Source organism: Tachyglossus aculeatus, chromosome 2 (genome assembly GCF_015852505.1).
Source record: "Tachyglossus aculeatus isolate mTacAcu1 chromosome 2, mTacAcu1.pri, whole genome shotgun sequence".
Lineage (NCBI taxonomy): Eukaryota > Metazoa > Chordata > Mammalia > Monotremata > Tachyglossidae > Tachyglossus > Tachyglossus aculeatus.
The window spans coordinates 103373267-103397437 of record NC_052067.1 but is presented as its reverse complement, the minus strand read 5'-3'; the positions used below and the strand labels follow the sequence as shown (position 1 = coordinate 103397437).

At 44.2% G+C, this 24171-nt stretch overlaps 1 non-coding gene and 1 pseudogene across 1 annotated transcript; one reads left to right on the top strand and one right to left on the bottom strand.

Annotated features, from left to right (window-relative positions):
- The first annotated feature begins 10516 nt into the window (after nt 1-10516).
- LOC119924942 lies at nt 10517-10654 on the top strand. Its single transcript, XR_005449619.1, has one exon. It is a non-coding gene; the product is annotated as a small nucleolar RNA SNORA7 (small nucleolar RNA).
- A 13033-nt stretch (nt 10655-23687) lies between these two features.
- Nucleotides 23688-23779, bottom strand: LOC119924106 (annotated as a pseudogene).
- Between the last annotated feature and the right edge of the window lie 392 nt (nt 23780-24171).

Here is a 24171-nt window from a genome sequence, read left to right as displayed (position 1 = left end):
AACCTAGCCTTGATGAACTGCCACCCGAAACCTAGGATTCATGTTACATCTTGAAGCCAAACTAGAACATATTTGAGAATTGATGAAAGCACCATTGATTTCCACTCCTCCCTGCATCAACTTTGGCCCCAAATAAGTATTCACATATCCAGCCATGTTTAACATTGTGTGGCATACAGAAAAAGTAAATAATAATAATAATGATGGGATTTGTTAAGTGCTTACTATGTGCAAAGCACTGTTCTAAGCGCTGAGCACTGTTCTAAGTGCTGAGCACTGTTCTAAGCACTGAACACTGTTCTAAGCACGGAATAACAGGTGGTCTTCACTGTACAGGTATTACCTAAAAATAATGGGAATGATTGTGGTGTTTGTTAAAAACTTACCAAGTGCCAACTACAGTAATGAGCACTGGGGGCTAACAGCCTAAATAGGAGGGAGAACAGGTATTGAATTCTCCATTTTAGTGATGAGGAAACTGAGGCACAGAGAAATTCAGTGATTTGGACAAGGTCTTTTGGCAGGCCTATATGGTCTAGTGGAATGATCATTGGCCTGGAGGTCAGAGGACCTGGGTTCTAACCCCATCTCTACTACTTGTCTTCTGTGTGACCTAGGGAAAGTCACTTAACTTCTCTGTGCCTCAGTTACCTCAGCTGTAAAATGGGGATATGCCTATGTGGGGTAGGAACTGTTTCTAACCTGATTATCTTGTATTTACCCTGGCACGTAGTATAGTGTGGGGCACAAAGTAAGCACTTGGCAGTTACCATTAAACATAAGGATTCTCTGATTCCAGCCCTGAGCTCTTTCCACTAGGCCACATTGCTTCTCAGCACTTTAGGTATTCTCTGTCACCAGGGTGAGCCTTGGATAGTCTATTCTCCTGAGGCAGGGAAAAATCCCGTCCCTTTCTCTTCTACATGACTGCATTATATCACACTGCACGTGCGCAGTACATAAGGTGATGATGTTATATGGAAACCGAAAGGGTTATCCAGGAGGAGCCTAGCTTCCCAAGACCCCCACCAGCCGTGCTCCAGAGACATTGCATTCCTTTTCCTGTCCTTTCTTAAAGAGGGGTCACTTCTGGTGCAGGGTGGGTACGATCTCACTTTCAGCTCTAGATTCCTTGAAGCAACTGCCTTTCTGGCTTATTTCTGAAGTTGGCCCTGTCTCGCTTATACTTAAAGGAATTGACCTATGTTACACCCGGGAATTATGACTTCCTTAAACCAGGGAGGAGCTGGGGAGGGGAGAGGTTGGAGTGGGCCGAGGAGAGAGAAAGGCCAGATATCAGGTGCCAATCAAACAGAAGCCCAAACTATCTGGGATGTCTGCACGTGGACCCGTTGCCTTGTCTCCACAAGCCCAAAATGGTGCTTTCAAGGCCAACCTCAATTCCATGGCTAAAACAATGTCAGTTGCTCATTCCTTCTAGACTGTAAGCTCGTTGTGGTCAGGGAATGTATCTGTTTATTGTTGCATTGTACTCTCCCAAGCACTTAGAACAGTGCTCTGCACATAGTAAGCGCTCAATAAATACGATCAACTGACTCACTGGACTGGAAACACCACGGTCACAAAACAGCAGGTTCGAGCTGTCAATATCCATGTTCATTTCTCTCTTTAAACTGTCTTCATTCATTCATTCAATCAAATGAATCAGTTTATTGAACTGAGCACTGCACTAAGCACTTGGGAAGTACAAGTTGGCAACATATAGAGACAGTCCCTACCCAACAGCGGGCTCACAGTGAGCCTCCAGGTGAGCTACCTGAAGGGAGAAGTCCCCATTCATTCAATCTTTCATTCAATTCATTCATTCATTCAATCGTATTTATTGAGCACTTACTGTGTGCAGAGCACTGTACTAAGCTCTTGCACTAACGAGCTTACAGTTAGAAGGGGAGCTTGTAGTCTGTAGTCTCCAGTCTCCAGGCCAGCACATCCCCACCTCAGAAAAACACTATAATGAGTTGAATCTTTGGCCACTGGGCCCATGATAGAGGCTAGGCAGAGAGCTTATAAAGAAGAGGAACTTGGCTCAGACACTCGAACAGTTGCTGCCTTGCTGGCTAATGCTTAATGTGTGTGATCCTGTCAAAGACCCACTTTTCTCAGAATGGGCATCCCACTCCCAGGCAGTGGCTATCTGAATGAGGATAGGGTCTACCCTGACTCAGGAACAAGGAGCCAGGATGTCTGAATCCTTTTCTCACCACGAGTGGAATTTCAGGAGGAGAAGTTGACCAGAATCTCCTGGCCGAGGGCTGAGTGAGGAACGCATTTCTCAAATAATATATACTCTCAGCTTCCAACAGCTTCAAATCAGAGTGATTGTCAGTTCCCAGCCACTGATACTTTGGCTTTGTGTTTTGTTTTGTTTTGTTTTATGGCATTTGATAAGCACTTACTATGTATAAAACACTGTTCTAAGCACTGTGCTACTTACAAGTTTATCCAGTTGGACACAAACCATGTCCCACATGAGACTCACAGCCTAAGTAATAATAGTAATAATAATAATGATGGCATTTATTAAGCATTTACTATGTGTAAAGCACTGTTCTAAGTGCTGGAGGGGATGCAAGGTAATCAGGTTGTCCCACGGGGGGCTCACAGTCTTAATCCCCATTTTACAGATGAGGTAACTGAGGCACAGAGAATAATAATAATAATAATGATGGCATTTATTAAGCACTTACTATGTGCAAAGCACTTTTCTAAGTGCTGAGGAGGTTACAAGGTGATCAGGTTGTCCCACGGGGGGCTCACAGTTTTAATCCCCATTCTACAGATGAGGTAACTGAGGCACAGAGAAGTTAAGTGACTCGCCCAAAGTCACACAGCTGACAAGTGGCAGAGCCAGGATCTGAACCCATGACCACTGACTCCAAAGCCTGTGCCACGCTGCTTCTTAGAGCCACATAGGTGGGAGTAGGATTGAATCCCTATTTTATAGTTTAGGCGACTGAGGCCCAGATAAGTTAAGTTACTTGGCCAAGGTCACACAGCAAGCAAATGACAGAGCTGGGATTAGAACCCAAATCCTCTGACTCTTAGACCTGTGCTCTTTCCACTATGCCATGCTTTTTCTCCTCTGGTAGAATCAATCAATAGATCAATCGGGAATGTTTATTGAATACTTCCTCTATACAAAGCATTTGAGTGGGTACAATGTAGTTATTAGGCATGATCCTTGCCCTTCAAATCTCTGCCCTCAAGAAGCTTACAGTCTAGTGGGGGAGGTAGACATTCAAATGTTGCAGGCAGAGGAAGTGGCAGAGTGTAAGGATATGTACCTAAATGCTGTTCAGGATTGGTGGGGTGGAGTGAGTACCAAAGTGTTTATCGGGCATTTTAACCAAAGTGTTTATAGGGCATTTTATATGGTATTTGTTAAGAGCTTAATTGTATTTATTAAATGCTTACTAGGTACCAAGCACTATTCTAAACACTGGGGTCAGTATAGGATAATCAAGTCCCGCATGGGGCACACAGGAGAAGTAGGAGGAGATGCAGGTATTAAATTCCCGTTTTGCCGATGAGGGAACTGAAGCACAGAGATGTTAAGTGTGCCCAAGGTCACACAGCAAGTAAGTGGCAGAGACAGCATTAGAACCCAGAGCCTCTTACTCCCAAGCCCGAGCTCTTTCCGCTAGGCCTCACTGCTTTCCACTTGGGTATGGATTCCAGTGCCTAGGCAATGCCCTAGGGAAGGAAATATGAACGATTGACTGACTGATTGCCTGAATGACTCTATGGACTAGAAACAGGAAGGGGAAGAAAACACCAGAGTTTTAATAGTGAAGACCAAATAGGTGTCTTTTGTTTTTATTTCAGTTTAGTTCTGCTGCTCACCCAGCATTCCTAACAGTTGTTTATGGTATTTATTAAGTGCTTACTATATGCCAGACACTACACTAAGTTCTGGGGTAGATACAAGCTAATCAGGTTGGGCACAGTCCCGGTCACACCTGGGGCTGGTAATATTAATCCCCATTTTACAAATGAGGTAACTGAGGCTCAGAGAAGTAAAGTGACTTGCTCAAAGTCACACAGCAGAATGAGTGGTGGAGCTAGGATGAGAATCCAGGTCCTTCTGACTCCCAGCCCCTTGGTCTACCCACTTGGCCACGCTGCTTCTCTTAAAACATCTACCATGAACCGTAAGAAAGGATCCCAGATCTGATATTTGGGCAGTGATCAATAACACTAATACTCTGAAATAGTGGAACTATAAAATTTCCCCAGATTGCCAGTATTAGTGCCCCTATTTTACAGATGGGAAAATTGAAAACAGAGAGGTTACGTGACTTGATTCTCTCACACAGCAGGCAGAGGGTGGATGTGAGACAAGAACCCAACCCTCCTGACTCCCAGACACAAGTTTTTTCTACCGTGCCGCACTTTTAATAAGCAAGATTTAGTTCTGGACTCCGTTTGTGGGAACTCCCTTGTGATTTAAGTCCTGGAAAAGGTTTCTTCACCACTGCCTCTCTTCTGGATTTTATAGGTTCAGTAAATACAGTGTGTGCTGTTCAAATCCTGTCCAGCAAGACCCATGGGAAATGACTCAGTTATTTGGATCTTTGGAAGGAAATCTGGTTAGTGAAGAGAAACAAGATGCTCCTATTTAAGTCCTCTAGACTGTAAACTCACTGTGGGCAGGGAACGTGTCTACCAACTCTGTTATATTGTACTCTCTCAAGCACATAATGCAGTGCTCTGCACACAGTAACTGCTCAATAAATATAATCAATTTAAGTGCTTACAAGGGTTTGATAAAAAACATTTTAAAAGAGAACTGTTTCTGATTCAGGGCAGTGAGGACCATCATTGACAGTCTCAGGGAGCTTTATTATATCATATCATATCAGACAGATAATTGCTCTCCCCCATTTCAAAACCTTATTGAAGGCACATCTCTTCCAAGAAGACTTCTCTGATTAAGCCCTACTCTCCTTTCCTCCCATTCCCTTCTGTGCCACTCTTACTTGCTCCTTCATTCATCCTCCCACCCATCCCCACAGCACAGATGTATATAACTGTAATTTATTTACTTATTTATATATTTATTCATTTATATTAATGTCTGTCTCCCCCTCTAGATGGTGAGCTCATTGTAACAGGAATGTGTCTGTTAGTTCTAGACTGTGAGCCCAGTGCTCTGCACACAGTAAGTGCTCAATAAATACGATTGATTGATTGTTAGTTATTATATTGTACTCACCCAAGCACTTAGTACAGTGTTTTGTTCACTGTAAGCACTCAATAAATAAGAATGAATGAATGAATGAGTGAATTAACTGTGGGTCTCCTTCAAACTATATGAAATGAAACGGAAACCAGGAACCTGATCAGATAAGACTTCAAGACCCTTTCCCTGGATAATAATAATAATACTGTTGGTATTTGTTAAGCTCTTACTATGTGCCAAACACTGTTCTAAGCACTGGGGTGGATACAAAGTAATCAGATTGTCCCATGGATCTTTGCCTCACACTCAAAATGTAACATCCACATAGTTCAAATAACTAGACAAACTAGCCCATATCCTGGAGGAAATTAGCCTACACATATGATAAATCATGGAGCGAACAAGCAAGAAACTTAGTAAAAATCAGTTTAGCCAGCAAGCTCCAAGAGGGACAGGGAATGTGTTTAATTCTCACCTTGTGTATTCTCTCTGAAAACTTAATACAAGCTCCAAGAGGCACAGGGAATGTGTTTAATTCTCACCTTGTGTATTCTCTCCAAAAACTTAATACAGTGTTCTGCAAAACTTAATACAGTGCACTGTAAAAATGATCCTCAGAAGCATACGGTCACCATCAAAAGCATCACTGTGAAGATGCTGGCCAAATTTACATGGGCTTTTGAGAGGATTTTCGTGAGGAAACGTCCTCTTTGACCTGACTCATTCATTCATTCATTCAATCGTATTTATTGAGCGCTTACTGTGTGCAGAGCACTGAACTAAACACTTGGGAAGTACAAGTTGGTAACATACAGAGATGGTCCCTACCCAAAAATGGGCTCAGACTCATACACAGTAGAACAGAGCTTTGGTTTTGAGCGAAGGTCAGAGCGTCAGGTCTGTGCACCTGCTTTCGTTCCATCACACAGCCTGCCTCATACCCCATGTGGGAGGATTTGGGTAGGGGCACGGAGGTGAGTCACAGGAGAGCTGGAAAGATTTTAGGAGGCTATTTCTGGTGCCATGGGTGGGAGCAGTGTACAAATCAAGGAACGACAAGCCCAGATTTAGTGCCGATACTCTCCGAAGCCTCTAACTCCCCTCTCATCGCACCTTTCCAGGGTTGGCCTACTGGTCAAGGTGCAGAGGTCAGCCCTTCTACAACAACCCTGTCTGAGGGGGTGGCTTTGAATCTTGGTACCTGTTGGATGAAATGGAAGCTCTCCATTTTCACATTGGTGCAGCTCAGAATGGAAACTCCTGGACCTTCACTGGGGCTGCCAGAAAGCCATGCCCACAAGAGGACTCAAAGCTTGGGAACTGAAAAAAAAAAAACCCACCTCATTTGGGGGTTTTGAATGTGAAGGAATGATTTGGGATGAATAGTAGGAGAGCTACCAGATCTGTGGGTCCCTGTAAGCATTCATTCATTCAATCGTATTTATTGAGCATTTACTGTGTGCAGAGCACTGTACTAAGCGCTTGGGGAGTACAAGTCATCAACAGATAGAGATGGTCCCTACCCAACGACGGGCTCACAGTCTAGAAGGGGGAGACAGACAACAAAACAAAACATGTAAACAGGTGTCAAAATAATCAGAACAAATAGGATTAAAGCCATATGCACATCATTAACAAAATAAATAGAATAGTAAATATGTACAAGTCAGTAGAGTAATAAATCTGTACAAATATATACAAGTGCTGTGGGGAGGGGAAGGAGGTAGGGTGGGGGGGATGGAGAGGAGGAGAGGAAAAAAGGGGCTCAGTCTGGGAAGGCTTCCTGGAGGAGGTGAGCTCTCAGTAGGGCTTTGAAGGGAAGAAGAGAGCTAGCTTGGTGGATGTGTGGAGGGAGGGCATTCCTGGCCAAGGGAAGGATGTGGGCCGGGGGTCGATGGTGGGACAGGCGAGAACGAGGTACAGTGAGGAGGTTAGCAGCAGAGGGGTGGAGGGTGCAGGCTGGGCTGTAGAAGTAAAGAAGGGAGGTGAGGAAGGAGGGGGCGAGGTGATGGAGAGCCTTGAAGCCCAGGGTGAGGAGTTTTTGCTTGATTCAGAGGCTGAGAGGCAGCCACTGGAGATTTTTGAGGAGGGGAGTAACATGCCCAGAGCGTTTCTGTACAAAGATAATCTGGGCAGCAGCATGAAGTATAGACTGAAGTAAGGAGAGACAGGAGGATGGGAGATCAGAGAGGAGGCTGATGCAGTAATCCAGTCGGGATAAAATGAGAGATTAAGCCAGGAAGGTAGCGGTTTGGGTGGAGAGGAAAGGGCGGATCTTGGCGATGTTGTGGAGGTGAGAATGGCAGGTTTTGGTGATGGATTGGTTGCGTGGGGTGAACGAGAGAGCAGAGTTGAGGATGACACCAAGGTTGCAGGCTTGTGAGATGGGAAGGATGGTAGTGCCGTCTACAGTGATGGGAAAGTCAGGGAGAGGGCAGGGTTTGGGAGGGAAGATAAGGAGTTTGGTCTTGGACATATTGAGTTTTAGATGCTGGGTAGACATCAGATGGAGATGTTCTGAAGGCAGGAGGAGATACAAGCCTGAAGGAAGGGAGAGAGAGCAGGGGCAGAGATGTAGATTTTGGTGTCATCAGTGTAGAGATGATAGTTGAAGCCGTGGGAGCGAATGAGGTCACCAAGGGAGTGAGTGTAGATCGAGAACAGAAGGGGACCAAGAACTGACCCTTGAGGAACCCCTACAGTAAGGGGATGGAAGGAGGAGGAGAAGCCCGCAAAGGAGACTGAGAATGAACGGCCAGAGAGAAGAGGAGAATCAGGAGAGGATGGAGTCTGTAAAGACAAGGTTGGATAGTGTGTTGAAGAGAAGGGGGTGATCCACAGTGTCAAAGGAAGCTGTGAGGTCTAGGAGGATTAGGATAGAGTAGGAGCCATTGGACCAACAACAAGAGGGTGAATATTCCTAGTCAGAGTTCCCATCCTCCCCTTGTGGGCAAAGGACGAGTCCCATGTCTTTGTTCTGAGGTTCCTATGGGCATCTAGTACATCTTGTCACATGGAAGTGGTACCAGTAAATACTACAGCTGCTGCTGGCTTATTTCCTTGGGCTGCCTGGCAGTGAAACTTTCTGAACAGCTCAGAGTGGAGGGCACATGACTGAGTGTGACCGTCTGCCCCAAACCCTTAAGAGTCATCGAACAAAATACTTCCAGAGTTGCGCCGGAAGTGGAGACCCCTTGGGCTGCTCAGCGGGAGAGGTGGAATGGCATATGTGCCAAAGGGCAAGTGACCCAGGTTGCCCCAGCTCATGGACAATCACGAGATGAGAACAAGGCAGTACTCAGCATTTCTGTGTCTGGTGAAAGGGTGTAAGGCCCGGCGTGAGCTGGGGTTCATTCATTCATCCATTCATCCATTCGATCGTATTTATTAAGCATTTACTGTATGCAGAGCACTGTACTAAGCGCTTGGGAATATACAACAATAAAGAGTGAAGACAATCCCTGACTTCAATGAGCTTACAGTCTAGATGTGGGGGGAGGCAGACATCAATACAAGTAAACAGGAGTAAATGCAAATAAATAAAATTACAGATATATATATATAAGTGCTGTGAGGGTAGTAGAGCAAAGGGAGCAAGTCAGTGCGATGCAGAAGGGAGTGGGAGATGAGGAAAAGTGGGGTTTAGTCTGGAAAGGCCTCTTGGAGGAGATGAGCCTTCAGTAAGGCTTTGAAGGGGGGAGAGTAATTGACCAGCAGATTTGAGGAGGGAGGGCATTCCAGGTCAGAGACAGGACATGGGCCAGGGTTAATGGGACAGGTGAAATTGAGGCAGAGTGAGAAGGTTAGCACCAGAGGAGCAAAGTATGCAGGCTGGGCTCTAGAAAGAGTGAAGCCAGGTGAGGTTGGAGGGGGCCCGGTGATGGAGTGCTTTAAAGCCAATGCCGTTTCCTACTCTTCCCCCTTCAAGTTTGGTCAGTGACATTAAGCGAGTCTTGGGTTTCTTAGGCTATATGTTGCCATTTGTACTTCCCAAGCGCTTATTACAGTGCTCTGCACACAGTAAATGCTCAGTAAATACAATTGAATGAATTAATGAATTCTCCAACTGGACTCTTCTGGAGACAGCCAGCCCCTGGAGATCTCTCATCTGCTGAGAGGCCATTAATCAGTCCAAGTTCAGGATGGGAAAGAGTAGCAGAAGCTGGACTCAAGCTCTTAAGTTTAAGAGTGATTCCTGACTGAACTCAGATGAGGACACTGGAAACTGTCCCCCAGTGTAATAATTCTGAATGGAAATCACCGTGCCCAGAAATGGAGGAGTTAAATTCAGAGTCCTGGCCTCTCTTGGAATTTTCTCAAGGCCTGTGTGATGGAGAAATGAGAGAAAACGAGACAAGAAGATTTTTAGGGCCATTACAGGAAAGCACACTGCATCTGAATCTGTGCTCATTCCTTTGGCTTTATCTCAAGGACAGAGTAGACAGCTGCAGAAATTGCAGACGGGCAGCCAAAATGATAGTTGGAAAATAGAATCAATGGTATTTATTGTGTTTTTACTGGGTGCAGAGTACTGTACTAAATGCTTGGGAAACATGCAATAGAATAGGTAGACACGATTTCTGCACATGAGTAATTTACAATCTAGTTGGGGAGACAGGCAATAGACACAGGCAACGTAGAAGAGAGTGACAACTGGGTGGGAAGATGAGGAGATGAGGTTAATTAGGAAAGGCTTCCTGGAAGAGATATGATTTTAGGAGGGCTTTGTAGATGGGGACAGTGGTGGTCTGCTGGATTTGAAAGGGGGAGGGAATTCCAGGCAAGAGGGAGGAAGGGGGGGTTTGATATTTATTCTATTTATTTTATTTTGTTAATATGTTTTGTTTTGTTGTCTGTCTCCCCCTTCTAGACTGTGAGCTCGCTGTTGGGTAGGGACCGTCTCTATATGTTGCCAACGTGTACTTCCCAAGTGCTTAGTACAGTGCTCTGCACACAGTAAGCGCTCAATAAATACAACAATGAATGAATGAATGATGGCAAAAGAGAAATGTCATTGCCTAAAGAATACAGCATGGGTCTAAGAGTCAGAAGGACCTGGGTTCTAATCCCTGCTCTGCCACTTGTATGCTGTGTGATCTTGGGCAAGTCACTTCACTTCTCTGTGCCTCAGTTACCTCAACTGTAGATTGGGGATTAAGACTGTGAGCCACTTGCGGGACAGGGACTGTGTGCAACCTGATTAACTTGTATCTACTCCAGGGCTTAGTACGGTGCCTGGCACATTGTAAGCACTTAGCAAGTGCCATTAAAAAAAAAGGAGAGATAAGTTTGAGGATTGGTGAGAGAGATGAGCCCCTCTCAGGGTCTCACCTGGAGAGATTCCAGTACTCTACCAGTCTCGGCTATGGGAGGGAGAGTCGAGCAGAGGCCTAGCCATTCCATTCTTAGCTTGGACAGTGGCTGGCGAGTGGAAGGCAATCTGCTACAAGTCAAAACTCACCCGTGTTGGGCAGTAGTGGCATGGGAGAGAGTTGACGGTGGAGACTCAAGTTTACTGTGCCAAAGGCGGCAGTGGTAAACTACTTCCATATTTTTACCATGAAAACTATGGATCCACTACCAGAACGATTGCAGGTGGAGGTGGGGCATTCTGGGAGAGATGTGTTTGTGGTGTCTCTTTGGGTCGGAAATGACTCGACGGAGTAAGACGAGACGAGAGAGATGAAATTGAGGGCAGTGAGTAGGTTGATAATAGAGTAGAGAGGTGCACAAGCTGGGTTGTAGAAGAGTTAGGATAGTTAGGAGGGAGACAGTTAAAGCTAATGTCAAAGAGTTTCTCTTTGATGTGGAGACGGATGGGAAACGATTGGAAACGACCAATGTGCAAACAATAAATGGCCCGTTGAAGAGAGGAAAAAAATGATTAGGTTTCTTTCAGCTGGAAATGTATAGGCTGAGAAAGGATGTGATTGAATTTACAAAAGCATAAAGGGTGTGTTTTGAGAAAATGCAGAATTGTTCACCAAATCCCACCCAGGTGAGGGGAGCATCAATTGAAGGTAGAAGATAGTATGTTCAAAACAAACAAAAGGAAATACTCCTCACTTCTCCCAGTGGACAGGAGGTACATAGGGTTCATTCCCATAGGAAATCATGCAGGTAAAAAAATCTGCAGATTCGGAGGGATTCAGATACATTTACAGACAAAGTGTTCATGGAATATTACAAGGGGGAGATTGAGAGATGGAGAGGGAAGAATTTGGGGTTTTAGTTGGACTAACCCTGACCTTGAGGATGGTTGTCCAAAGGAAGAAGCTGTCAGAGAATTAATAATAATAACTGTGGTATTTGTTAAGTGCTTACTATGTGCCAAGCACTGTACTAAGCACTGGAGGAGATACAATATAACTGGGTTGGACGCCGTCAGTGTCCCACATGGGCTCACAGTCTTAATCCCCATTTTGCAGGTGAGGTAAATGAGGCACAGAGAAGTTAGTGACCAGCCCAAGGTCACACAGCAGACTAGTGGTAGAGCTGGGATTAGAACCCAGGTCCTGTAACTCCCTGGCTCTTGCTCTTTCTAGTAGGCCTCACTGCTTCTGTGTAGGTCCTCCTTATCGTCCTGTTTCCCCTGTTGAACCAGAATACTGAACTGGATAACCACTGATCTGAACTAGTTATGGCATCCTTCGCTTCATGTTCTTCTGGTTTTTCAAGATGCCTTTCCATTTCTATTCATTCATTCTTCTATTCATTCTTCTTACTCTTCCCAAGAAGTTAAAAAAAGTTGAAGGAATGGTTTCTCACTAAATCTGTTGATCTCTTCTTGATAAATGGCAGAGGGGTTGTTTAAACTTCTTGAGCAATGCTCTGTTCCAAGATTTACTCCATTAAGCAGCAACTGCTTGAAAATCCCCAGTTAGAATGATGATGAAGGAGGCTAGAATGCATACGTAATAATGGTGGTATTTGTGCCTGGCACAGATGGCATTTATTAAGTGCTTACTATGTGCAAAGCACTGTTCTAAGCACTGGGGAGGTTACAAGGTAATCAGGTTGTCCCACGGGGGCTCACACTCTTAATCCCCATTTTACAGATGAGGTAACTGAGGCACAGAGAAGTTAAGTGACTTGCCCAAAGTCACACAGCTGACAATTGGCGGAGCCGGGATTTGAACCCATGACCCCTGACTCCAAAGCCCGGGCTCTTTCCACTAAGCCACAGATCCACTGGAGGTCCCTATAGCCAGAAAATGATGATGACAATGATAGTAATGATGGCATTGGTTAAGCGCTTGCTATGTGCCAGGCACCGTTCTAAGCACTGGGGTAGATACAACTAATCAGGTTGGACACAATCCATGCCCCACATGGGATTCACAGTCTTAATCCCCATTTTACAGATGAGGTAACTGAGTCAAAGAGAGGTGAAGTGACTTGGCCAAGGTTAAATGGCAGGCAAGTGGTGGAGCCAGGATTAGAACCTAGGTCCTTCTGACTCCCGGCCTCACGCTTTACCCACTAGGCCACGATGCCTCACCTAAATTGTGGTATTTGTTAAACACTGCCAGGCACTGTACTAAGCACTGGAGTAGATACAAGCAAATCAGGTTGGAAACATTCCCTGGCCCACAGGGGCTCACAGTCTTAATCCTCAATTTACATGTGAGGGAACAGAGAAGTTAAGTGACTTGCCCAGGGTCACACAGCAGACAAGTGGCAGAGCTGGGATTAGAACCCAAGTCCTTCTCACTCTCAGGCCCATGCTTTATCCACTGGGCCACGCTGCTTTTTATGCACACAAATTCACGGGAAACAGCATTGAGAGAATGGGCCTGGGAGTACAAGGACCTGGGTTCTAATCCCAGTTCTGCCACTGGCTTGCTGTGTGACTTTGGGCAAGTCACTTCTCTTCTCTGTGCCTCAGGTCTCCTGTTCTCCCTCTTTCTTAGGCTGTGAGCACCTTGCTTGCAGGAGAGGGACTGTTTCCAACCTAAATAATTTGCATCTGCCCCAGAGCTGAGAACAGTGTTTGACACATTGTAACTGCTTAACAAATACCATAAAAATATATAGTTCAAATCGTGTTGGGTCACATAATCTAGTTTAAGGAAAACTAACGGCTACCTTCCCCAAACACAAGAAGGCTGCTGGCATATTGCAAATAAGCTTTCTTCAAAATCATTCCAAAATTAGAAACCAAGTCCATGTAATTAAGCCATTAGTTGTCAAGAGCTAAGGGATGGCTTTGAAAGTGTTTGAAGGGTTGACAGATTACAGCTGGAACCAAATTGCAATCAGAATTAAGAGGCAGGATACTAAAAAAAGTGCCAATTTTCAGGGGTTGTACAGACTGAGGCTACTTGGCAACTTGGTCTGAAAGGGAAATCTCTGGATACTTAATAATAATAATAATGATGGCATTTTTTAAGCACTTACTATGTGCAAAGCACTGTTCTAAACACTGGGGAAGATACAAGGTGATCAGGTTGCCCCACATGGGGCTCACAGTCTTAATTCCCATTAAGGATACTTGCTATTCAAAGATCCACAGTTCTTTTTCTTTTTGCACCTTGAATGCAGAGGTGCCTACTCAAATGCTTTCTTCCAGAAGAAATCCAATAGTATTTATTGCATGCTTACTGTGTGCAGAACATTGTCCTAAAAGCTTGGAAGAATGCAACAGAGTTAGAAGACATGATCCCTGACCTCAAGGAGATTACAGGCACAATAATTTACAAATAGAAGGATGTACAAATCTTTTTGTTCTGAGTATACCTAGCCCAGTGTTTACCACAGTGCTTGGCACATAGTAAATGCTTAACAACTACCACAATTATTACTATTAAGAAGCACAAGAGAAGATTCATATGTAGGTAAGTGCTTTAATAGTAGGGTATGTAAATCGGCACAGATAGAAGCGTTACAAGCACAGATGTGTAATTGGCACAGGACTTCTGTGGTGGTAGAAGGGACTGTAACCTGGTGTGGTGGTCACTCAGGCCAGCTTCAAACTTAGAGGTAGGGGAGGGGTTACCTCAGAGGTTACTGGAACATGCAGAAAAATGCTCCTGAGGACCTTCTCCCCTAGAGAAAGCTCATCTGCTTAAATACTAGAAGTTTAGTTCGTGGCTCTACCTGGAATATGATGCCACAATATTTAAGATTCTGAAATTTGAGTCAAACACAACATGGAAACTTTCTATAAAATAATCTAAGGAGATTACGAGGAACAGCTCTCATCCTAGCCCGTCTGGATTACTGTATCAGCCTCCTCTCCGATCTCCCATCCTCCTGTCTCTCCCCACTTCAATCCGTACTTCACGCCGCTGCCCAGATTGTCTTTGTCCAGAAACGCTCTGAGCATGTTACTCCCCTCCTCAAAAATCTCCAGTGGCTACCAATCAACCTACGCATCAGGCAAAAACTCCTCACCCTGGGCTTCAAGGCTGTCCATCACCTCACCCCCTCCTATCTCATCTCCCTTCTCTCCTTCTCCAGCCCAGCCCTCACCCTCCTCTCCTCTGCAGCTAATCTCCTCACCGTGCCTCGTTCTCGCCTGTCCCGCCGTCGACCCCCAGCCCACGTCATCCCCCTGGCCTGGAATGCCCTCCCTCCCAACATCCGCTAAACTAGCTCTCTTCCTCCCTTCAAAGCCCTATTGAGAGCTCACCTCCTCCAGGAGGCCTTCCCAGACTGAGCCCCCTCCTTCCTCTCCCCCTCCTACCCCTCTCCATCCCCCTGGCCTTACCTCCTTCCCTTCCCCACAGCACCTGTATATATGTATATATCTTAGTACGCATTTATTACTCTATTTATTTTACTTGTACATATTCTATTTATTTTATTTTGTTAATATGTTTCTTTTTGTTCTCTGTCTCCCCCTTCTAGACTGTGAGCCCACTGTTGGGTAGGGACTGTCTCTATATGTTGCCAACTTGTACTTCCCAAGTGCTTAGTACAGTGCTCTGCACACAGTAAGCGCTCAATAAATATGATTCAATGAATGAATGAATTAAAAATGAACATAGCTAAGTACTGCGCACACACACACAAAATCTCTCTCTCTCTCTCTCTCTTTCTCTCCCCCCCCCCCCCCACCTTCTCTCTCCAGGGTGAAAAGAATCCAAAATTTTAGAGCCACTTAAATTTAAACCAGTTTGGACTCTAGTGGTGGTGGTTCGAGTTTGTTTGCTTTTAGCAGAGCACAACTTCCTGTTTCTAAGAGAATATGTCTGTAAAGAGTTTAGGTCAAAAAAACAAACAACAATCCAAAGCTTTCCTGGGTATCAAATAACTTAACAAAACAATATTTTGCTGAGTTGAGTTCAAATGAACCAGAAACATATGGACTATATTTCTCCCCTAAAGCATATGTGATCTTAAACTTTAAGAATAAAAATGGTCAGCAAAAAGCAGCTTTGATTTTGCTGAGCTCAAAGTATTTGAAAATGAATGTTTGAAGTCCTGACAGAATCAGTTGCGGAAATGTTTATCAATTCCTCCTTTTGAAATCCCCAAAATCAAGAGAATGTTGCACCCTCAAAGATAAGAAATAACACACACTAAAACTAGTATTGGAGAGAAAAGACATCTTCACCATGCACTTAAATCTGTACCCTTTAAGCACTTTGATTCATTCATTCTTTCAATCATATTTACTGAGCATCTACTGTGTGCACAGCACTGTACTAAGCGCTTGGGAAGTACAAATTGGCGACATATAGAGACGGTCCCTACCCAACAATGGGCTCACAGTCTAGAAGGGGGAGAGTATTCACCCCACACCCAAACCCGCAGCTCTTATGTATATATCCTTATTCTCCCCTGCTTCCCTTATCTGTAATTTATTTTAATATTTGTATCGCCCACTAGCCAGTCATTCGGTCATTCATATTTATTGAGCACTTACTGCATGCACCACACTGTACTGAGCACTTGGGAGAGCACAATACAACAGACACATTCCCTGCCTAAAATGAGTTTAAAGTCTATACAGGGAGACAGACATTAATATGAGTAAATAAGTAACAGATGTGTACATAAGTACTGTGGGACTTGGAAGGGGGATAAATAAAGGGAGCAAGTCAGTGCAATGTAGAAGGGAGTTGAAAGAAAGGAAGAGAGGACCCAGTCATGGAAGGCCTCCTGGAGGAGATATGCCTTCAATAGGGCTTTGAAGAGGGGGAGAGTAATTTTCTGTCAGATTTGAGGAAGGAGGGCTTTCCAGGCCAGAGGCATTACGAGGGCAAGAGGATGGCGGTGAGACAGAAGAGATTGAGGTACAGTAAGAAGGTTAGCATTAGATGAGCGAAGTGGAGAATAGTAAGGTGAGGTAGGAGGGGGCAAGGTGATTAAGTGCTTTAAAGCCAACAATGAGGAGTTTCTGTTTGATGCAGAGGTGGATGGGCAACCACAGGAGGTTCTTGAGATGTGGGGCAAACATGTCCTGAACGTTTTTGAAGACAAATGATCTGGGCCACAGAGTGAAATATGGACTGAAATAGGGAGAGACAGGAGGCTGGGTGGTCAGCAAGGAGGCTGATACAGTAATCAAGGTGGGATAGGATAAGTGATTGCATGATTGTAAGCTTCTTCAAGGAAGGGATCATGTCTACCAACCCAGTACTCAGTTAATGCCATTTAATTGATTGATTCTATTTATTTATGGTATTTGTTAAGTGCTTACTATGTGCTAGGGACTGTACTAAGCTTTGGGATAAATACAAGCTAAACAACAGGTTGGACATAGCCCCTATCCCACATGGGAATCACAGTCTTATTCCCCATTTTACTGGTGAGGTAACTGAGTCATAGAGAACTTAATAGTGATAATAACAATTGTGGTATTTGTTAAGTGCTTACTATGTGCCAGGCAATGTACTAAGCGCTGGGGGGGGATACAAGCAAATTGGGTTGGACCCAATCCCTGTCCCACGTGGGACTCACAGTCTCAATCCTCATTTTACAGATGAGGAAACTGAGGCACAAAGAATAGAAGTGACTTGCCCAAGGTCATGCGGCAGTAGGTTGTTGCCCAAGGTCACATAACTGACGATTGGAACCCAGGTCCTTCTGGCTGCCAGGCCCAAGTTCTATCCATTTGGCCATTTTGCTTCTCATTCAACATTCAACATCAGTAGGTTCTCTGAAGCTTCAGGACAAGCCAAAATAATCTAACTCAACCACCGAGTGAGGGAGGAAATTCAGACAGACTAGAAATTGAGAACGAGTGGGAACGGTTGTTTATAAATGATCCATATGCTCTAAGGAAGAAAATGAAAGGATTCACTGCTCGGAAACCCTCTTCTAAAGTTCAGCTGACAAGAATGATGACTGCAGTCTATTAGAATCACAGAAAAAGTTCCCTGATGAGCAGCAGCTTCTCCAAGATCGGGATGCCAAAGGTCAGGCTTGAAAATAGAGAGAGGTCCTGTCACGTGGGGCAAATCTATTAGTGCATATTGCTACATGCAACTGTGTGGTGCCCATTGTTGGGTAGGGACCATCTCTATATGTTGCCAACTTGTACTTCCCAAGCGCTTAGTACAGTGCTTTGCACACAGTAAGCGCTCAATAAATATGATTGAATGAATGAATGAATGGTGTGGGTTGATGGCCCCAGATCCAGTCTGAGCATCAGGATTTCTGGGTTCTAATTTCAGCTCTGCCACTTTGCGGAGGGAAGAGACATTGAAGAAGGGTCCCATGCTTTACAGGGTTTGCTAGAGCAACACATTATTGAGTAATTTCAACATAAATTGAAATTGGTCATTTCCTTACTCAGTGATGGGTTCTACTCTGCAATTTTTCTGCTGTGTGACCTTAGGCAAGTCATTTAGCTTATCTGGGCCTCATTCCAGAAAGAAGAAGCACTGTGTCCTAGTGGATAGAGCACAGACCTGGGAGCCAAAAGGACTTAGGTTCTAATGCCAGCTCTGCCACTTGTCTGCCGTGTAATTGTGGGCAAGTCACTTCACTTCTCTGCGCCTCACTTACCTCATCTGTAAAATGGAGTTTAAGGTGGTGAGCCCCATGTGGGACATGGACTGTGTCTGTCCTGATTATCTTGTACCTACCATAGTGCTTGGTAATAATAATAATAATAGCATTATTAAGCACTTACTATGTGCAAAGCACTGTTCTAAGCACTGGGGAGGTTACAAGGTGATCAGGTTGTCCCACAGGGGCTCACAGTCTTAATCCCCATTTTACAGATGAGGTCACTGAGGCCCAGAGAAGTTAAGAGACTTGCCCAAAGTCACACAGCTGACAAGTGGTGGAGCCAGGATTTGAACCCATGACCTCTGACTCCAAAGCCTATGCTCTTTCCACTAAGCCAAGCAGCTTCTCATACAGTACATTGCCTCGCACATAGTAAGCATAAGTACAAGCACTGGTACAGAATACATGGGTGAGATTGGGAATTCAACCCAGATTAATCTGCTTTTCATTCCAACATGACTAGTACCACTCAAATAAGAGACGATTATGTGCCCCTCTCTATCAGATCTTTTTTATGGTATTTGTAAAACGCTTACTAGGTGTCAGGCACTTTATTAAGTGCTGGGGTTATTTTCAAGAAGCAGCGTGGCTCAGTGGAAAAGAGCACGGGCTTTGGAATCAGAGGTCATGGGTTCAAATCCCAGCTCCACCAATTGTCAGCTGTGTGACTTTGGGCAAGTCACTTAACTTCTCTGGGCCTCAGTTCCCTCATCTGTAAAATGGGGATTAAGACTGTGAGTCCCCCGTGGGACAATCTGATCACTTTGTAACCTCCCCAGCGCTTAGAACAGTGCTTTGCACATAGTAAGCACTTAATAAATGCCATTATTATTATTATGATTTCAAGCCTGATCCTTTGTATCCCAAACGTGGCAAAGCTGCTGTTCATCAGGGAACTTTTTCTATGACTCTAATAAACAAGCTCATCAGATCAGACACTATGTCCCACATGGGGCTCACAGTCTTAATCCCCATTTTACAGATGAGGTAACTGAGGCACAGAGAAGTGAAGTGACTTGCTCAAGATCACACAGCAGACAAGTGGCAGAGCTGGGATTAGGATGTAAATCCTTTTGACTCCCAGGGCTGTGCTCTATCAATCTGGCCTCACTGCTTCTTCTTTCTGAGAAAAAAAGATAAGGAAATACAATCAGGGACAATATCATATATAAAATGTCTGGAACTCCTCTTAAGCCAGATCAATCAATCAATCAATCAACCATATTTATTGAGCGCTTGTGTGCAGAGCACTGTACTAAGCACTTGGGAAGTACAAGTTGGCAACATATAGAGACAGTCCCTACCCAACACTGGACTCACAGTCTAGAAGGGGGAGACAGAGAACAAAGCCAAACATATTAACAAAATAAAATAAATAGAATAGATATGTACAAGTAAAATAAATAAATAAATAGAATAATATATATGTACAAACATATATACCTATATACAGGTGCTGTGGGGAAGGGAAGGAGGTAAGATGGGGGGATGCAGAGGGGGATGAGGGGGAGAGGAAGGAGGGGGCTCAGTCTGGGAAGGCCTCCTGAAGGAGGTGAGCTCTCAGTAGGGCCTTGAAGGGAGGAAGAGAGCTAGCTTGGCAGATATTTTCCATCTAAATTAACAATTTTAAGTAAAAAAAAATATAGGAAGCAAGTAGTTGACTGCTTCTGTTGACTTTACCTTATGCGAATTTGGCATGAAATCTTAAAGACAAGTTGTTTCTAAGGTGATCCACTACCAAACTGCCACCTGCAAATATGGTGTGCTGACAGGTGTTCCCTGCATAACAGTGGAGAATGAACAAAACCCTTGGAAATTGGCAGCCAATTTGACCAAACACTCAGAAAAGCATTTTAAATATCCTTTGTCCAAGGGCCTAACCCATTTACTGTAGCCACCCTGTCTTTCCATGGAAAACCTTGTACCTTATTTAATTAATGATTCAGTGGTTATTACCTATACAATTTAGTTCAGGATCTGAAAGAAAATGAGCTGGATTTTAAAGAAGTTTCCGTGGAGGCGATTGGTACTTTGAGGTGAGGACAGGGTCTTGGTGTGAGATACGTGTTTGTTAATCCTGTTATCAGAGCTGTCACTGATAAGTGATAAGCATTCAGGGCTCAGGTGGAGAAGGAGACAGAGCCACAGACGATGGTCCCTCATTGGGTGCGATTTTCAGGGTTTAATGTGCCGATAATGCCAAGCCGCTCACATCCCAGGTGTCTGAGCAGAGGTGGGGCTGGGCCTTCCATATGGAAGGAGGGCATTTCCCTCCCTCAGAGGGTGTTTGCCACACTCAGGTTTTGCAGGAATTTGAGCATCTGCTCCAGCTTTTGTGGGTGTCATGCAGTGGAGTTGCCATGGGGATGGGCTATGGAAGAGAAAGGAGGATTTGGGAAGCAGCGTGGTTCAGTGAAAAAAGCCTGGGCTTTGGAGTCAAAGGTCATGAATTCAAATCCCAGCTCTGCCAGTTGTCAGCTGTGTGATTTTGGGCAAATCACTTCTCTGTGCCTCAGTTACCTCATCTGTAAAATGGGGATTAAGACTATGAGCCCCCATGGGACAAACTGATCACCTTGTAACCTCCCCAGTGCTTAGAAGAGTGCTTTGCATGTAGTAAGCGCTTAACAAATATGCTTAACATATTGCTTATATAATATGCTTATAACATAATATGCTTATGTTAGTAAGCGCTTAACAAATATGTTCCCAACTTGTACTTCCCAAGCGCTTAGTACAGTGCTCTGCACACAGTAAGCGCTCAATAAATATGATTGATTGATTGAACAAATGCCATCATTATTATTATTATTTGGGGCAGGCAGTTCAGCCACAGGCCTGCTATATATTCTTGGGCAAGTTACTCAAATGCAATTTTTTAATTTTCTGGTATTTGTTAAACACTTACTATGTCCCAGGCACTGTTGCACTAAGCACTGGGGTAGGTACAAGCTAATCAGATTGGACTCAGTCCTTGTCCCATATGGGACTCGCAGTTTTAATGTTCATTTTGCAGATGAGGTAACTGAAACACAGAGAAGTTGAGACTTGCCCAAGATCACACAGCAGACAAGTAGGGGAGTTACAATTAGAACCTAGGTCCTTTTGTGTGGCTCAGTGGAAAAAGCACGGGCTTTGTAGTCAGAGGTCATGGGTTCAAATCCTGGCTCCACCACTTGTCAGCTGTGTGGCTTTGGGCAAGTCACTTAACTTCTCTGGCCCTCAGTTCCCTCATCTGTAAAATGGGGATTAAGACTGTGAGCCCCCTGTGGGACAACCTGATCACCTTGTAACCTCCCCAGCACTTAGAACAGTGCTTTGCACATAGTAAGTGCTTAATAAATGTCATTATCATTATTATTTTGACTCCTAGGCCCGTGCTGTATCCACTGGCCCAAGCTACTTCTCAGCCTCTCTGTGACTCATCTGGAAATTGGAGACGACTACCTTGTCTTGTCTTTTACTGCGGAGTCGTCTCCGGCCCACAGTGACGACACCATGGACAAATCTCTCCTAGAATGCCCCAACTCCATCTCCAATCGTTCTGGTACTGTATCTGCCTCTGCCTAAACCCCAAGAGGAAAATGAGATCATTCACTCATTCAGTCATATTTATTGAGCACTTACCGTATGCTGAGCACTGTACTAAGTTCTTGGGAGAGTACAATATAACAATAGACATATTCCCTGCTCACATGATCACTGAAGTGAAAGCACTTTGAGAAAATTTGAAAAAGCACAAATCAACATGTGCATTTTCAGGGATAGCTTTAAGGGTGCTCTATTATTCATCTTAGGTAGGAGGTTTGTAATGGTAAAATAGGTATAATGAGGGAGAAAAGGCTTAATGGTACTCTACTCTTTGAAAGCATTTGAGCTGGAACACTTCCCTCGACCCCCCCACGCTCCCCTAGATGAGTTGAGTAAAGCCGACTTTTCTGAAGTGAGGCTCCCTCCCACCCTCAGCCAAGGGACAGGGACTATTTCTAATTCCCATCTGTGTATTATTTCTCAGTGCTTAGTGCAGTGCTCTGTACACAGTAAATACTTAATATATATTATTATTACTGCTACTCCTATGGTTACTAAGTATCACTGGATGGGGGGGAGAGATCCCATCTTAGAAAAAAGCTAATGCAAAGTCCTCAGGATTTGTCACCCATTTCCCATGGTCAAATCCTGAGTCATGACGAGAGCTTGACCTCTAGGAGCAGCAGAACCTAGTGGATAGAGCCCAGGCCTGGGTTCTAATCCTGCCTTTGCCACATATCTACTGCGTGACCCTGGGCAAGTCGCTTCCCTTCTCTGGACCTCAGCTACCTCATCTGTAAAATGGGGACTAATAATAATAATAATAATGATGGCATTTGTTAAGCGCTTACTATGTGCCAAGCACTGTTCTAAGTTCTGGGGTAGATACAAGGTAATCAGGCTGTCTCAAGAGGGGCTTAGTTTTAATTCCCAATTTATAGATGAGGTAACTGAAGCACAGAGAAGTTAAGTGACTTTTGTGAGCCCCAGCTGAGACAGGGACTGTGTCCAACCTGATCAACTCGTATCTACCCCAGCGCTTAGAACAGTGCTTGACACATAGTAAGTGCTTAACAAGTACCAAAATCATTATTATTATTATTATTAACCTTATTGTAGGCAGAGAACTGTCTACCAACACTGTTGCATTGTACTTTCCCAAGCACTTAGTACAGTTCTCCCTGAACACAGTAAACACTCAATAAATATAATTGATTGAAAAAAATACGACTGAGGAAAATAGTGTTGCCTACTGGACTCATGAAGGCAATGTTCCTATTAAGAAGTAAGGTCAGAGAACCACTTCTCACTCTTCAAAGATGGCCTATTTCTCCTACTTCCCCTGAGAGTGCTGAAACAAACCAGTGATAAGAGAGAGCAGGTGAGGTGATATATTGGAGATGCCCATAAATATAGACAAATATCATCAAGGCAACAACTGATATCCTTCTTAACCATCACTCTCTGGAGGGCTCTGGGCCGGCAAAGTGTATAAATAACTTTCTGACACTGTGATTAGGGGAAAAATATTCCTAGGGGTTCCTCCAGAACACAAGGACATTGGAGAGCCTGGTGAGGAAAAAGCAGAATCATCATCATAAATGGTAAAAACATTCTATTACCTGTATCCCGCGGAATGGCCCTTCTGTCTCTATCGTCTGTGCACTTGGATCTTGGCACTTGTTATTCACCCCACCCTCAGCCCCAAAGGATTTCTGTTCATAAAAATAATTTATTGATTTATATTAATGCCCATCTCCACCTCTAATAATTATAATAAAATGGTATTTGTTATGCACTTACTATGGGCCAGTCACTGTACTAATTGCTAGGGTGGATACAAGCAAATCAGGTTAGACACAGTCCCTGTTCCATGTAGGGTTCTCAGCCTCAATTCCCATTTTACAGATGAGGGAAAGGAGGCACAGAGAAGTGAAGTGACTTGCCCAAGGTCACACAGCAGAAATGTGGTGGAGCTGGGATTAGAACCCATGACTTTCTGACTTCTAGGCTCTCAACACTTTCAATCTCACTTCTCTAGTAACATACTATAGAAATGATCCCTGAAAATATAGACTGTCAGCTCACTGTGGGCAACAATTCTGTTGTATTGTATGTTCCCTAGTATTTAGTACAGTGATCCTCACAGCTTGAATTCTATGTTATTATTACTCCAGGACTAACAACAGTGCTTGACACATAATAACTGATTAACAAATAACATAAAAAACCCCAAATCCCTAAATTTTCCCTCTAGTAACCTTCCACATGTTTGTTGCCCAGGTCTGTCTAAATGCTTCTTGATTTTACTGATGCTTTGATTCATTCATTCATTCATTCAATTGTATTTACTGAGTTTACTGTGTGTAAAACTCCATACTAAGCACTTGGGAGAGTGCAATTTAACAACAAACACATTCCCTGCCCACATCGAGCTCACAGTCTAGAGCCAGTCTGTAGAGCTTCCTCTG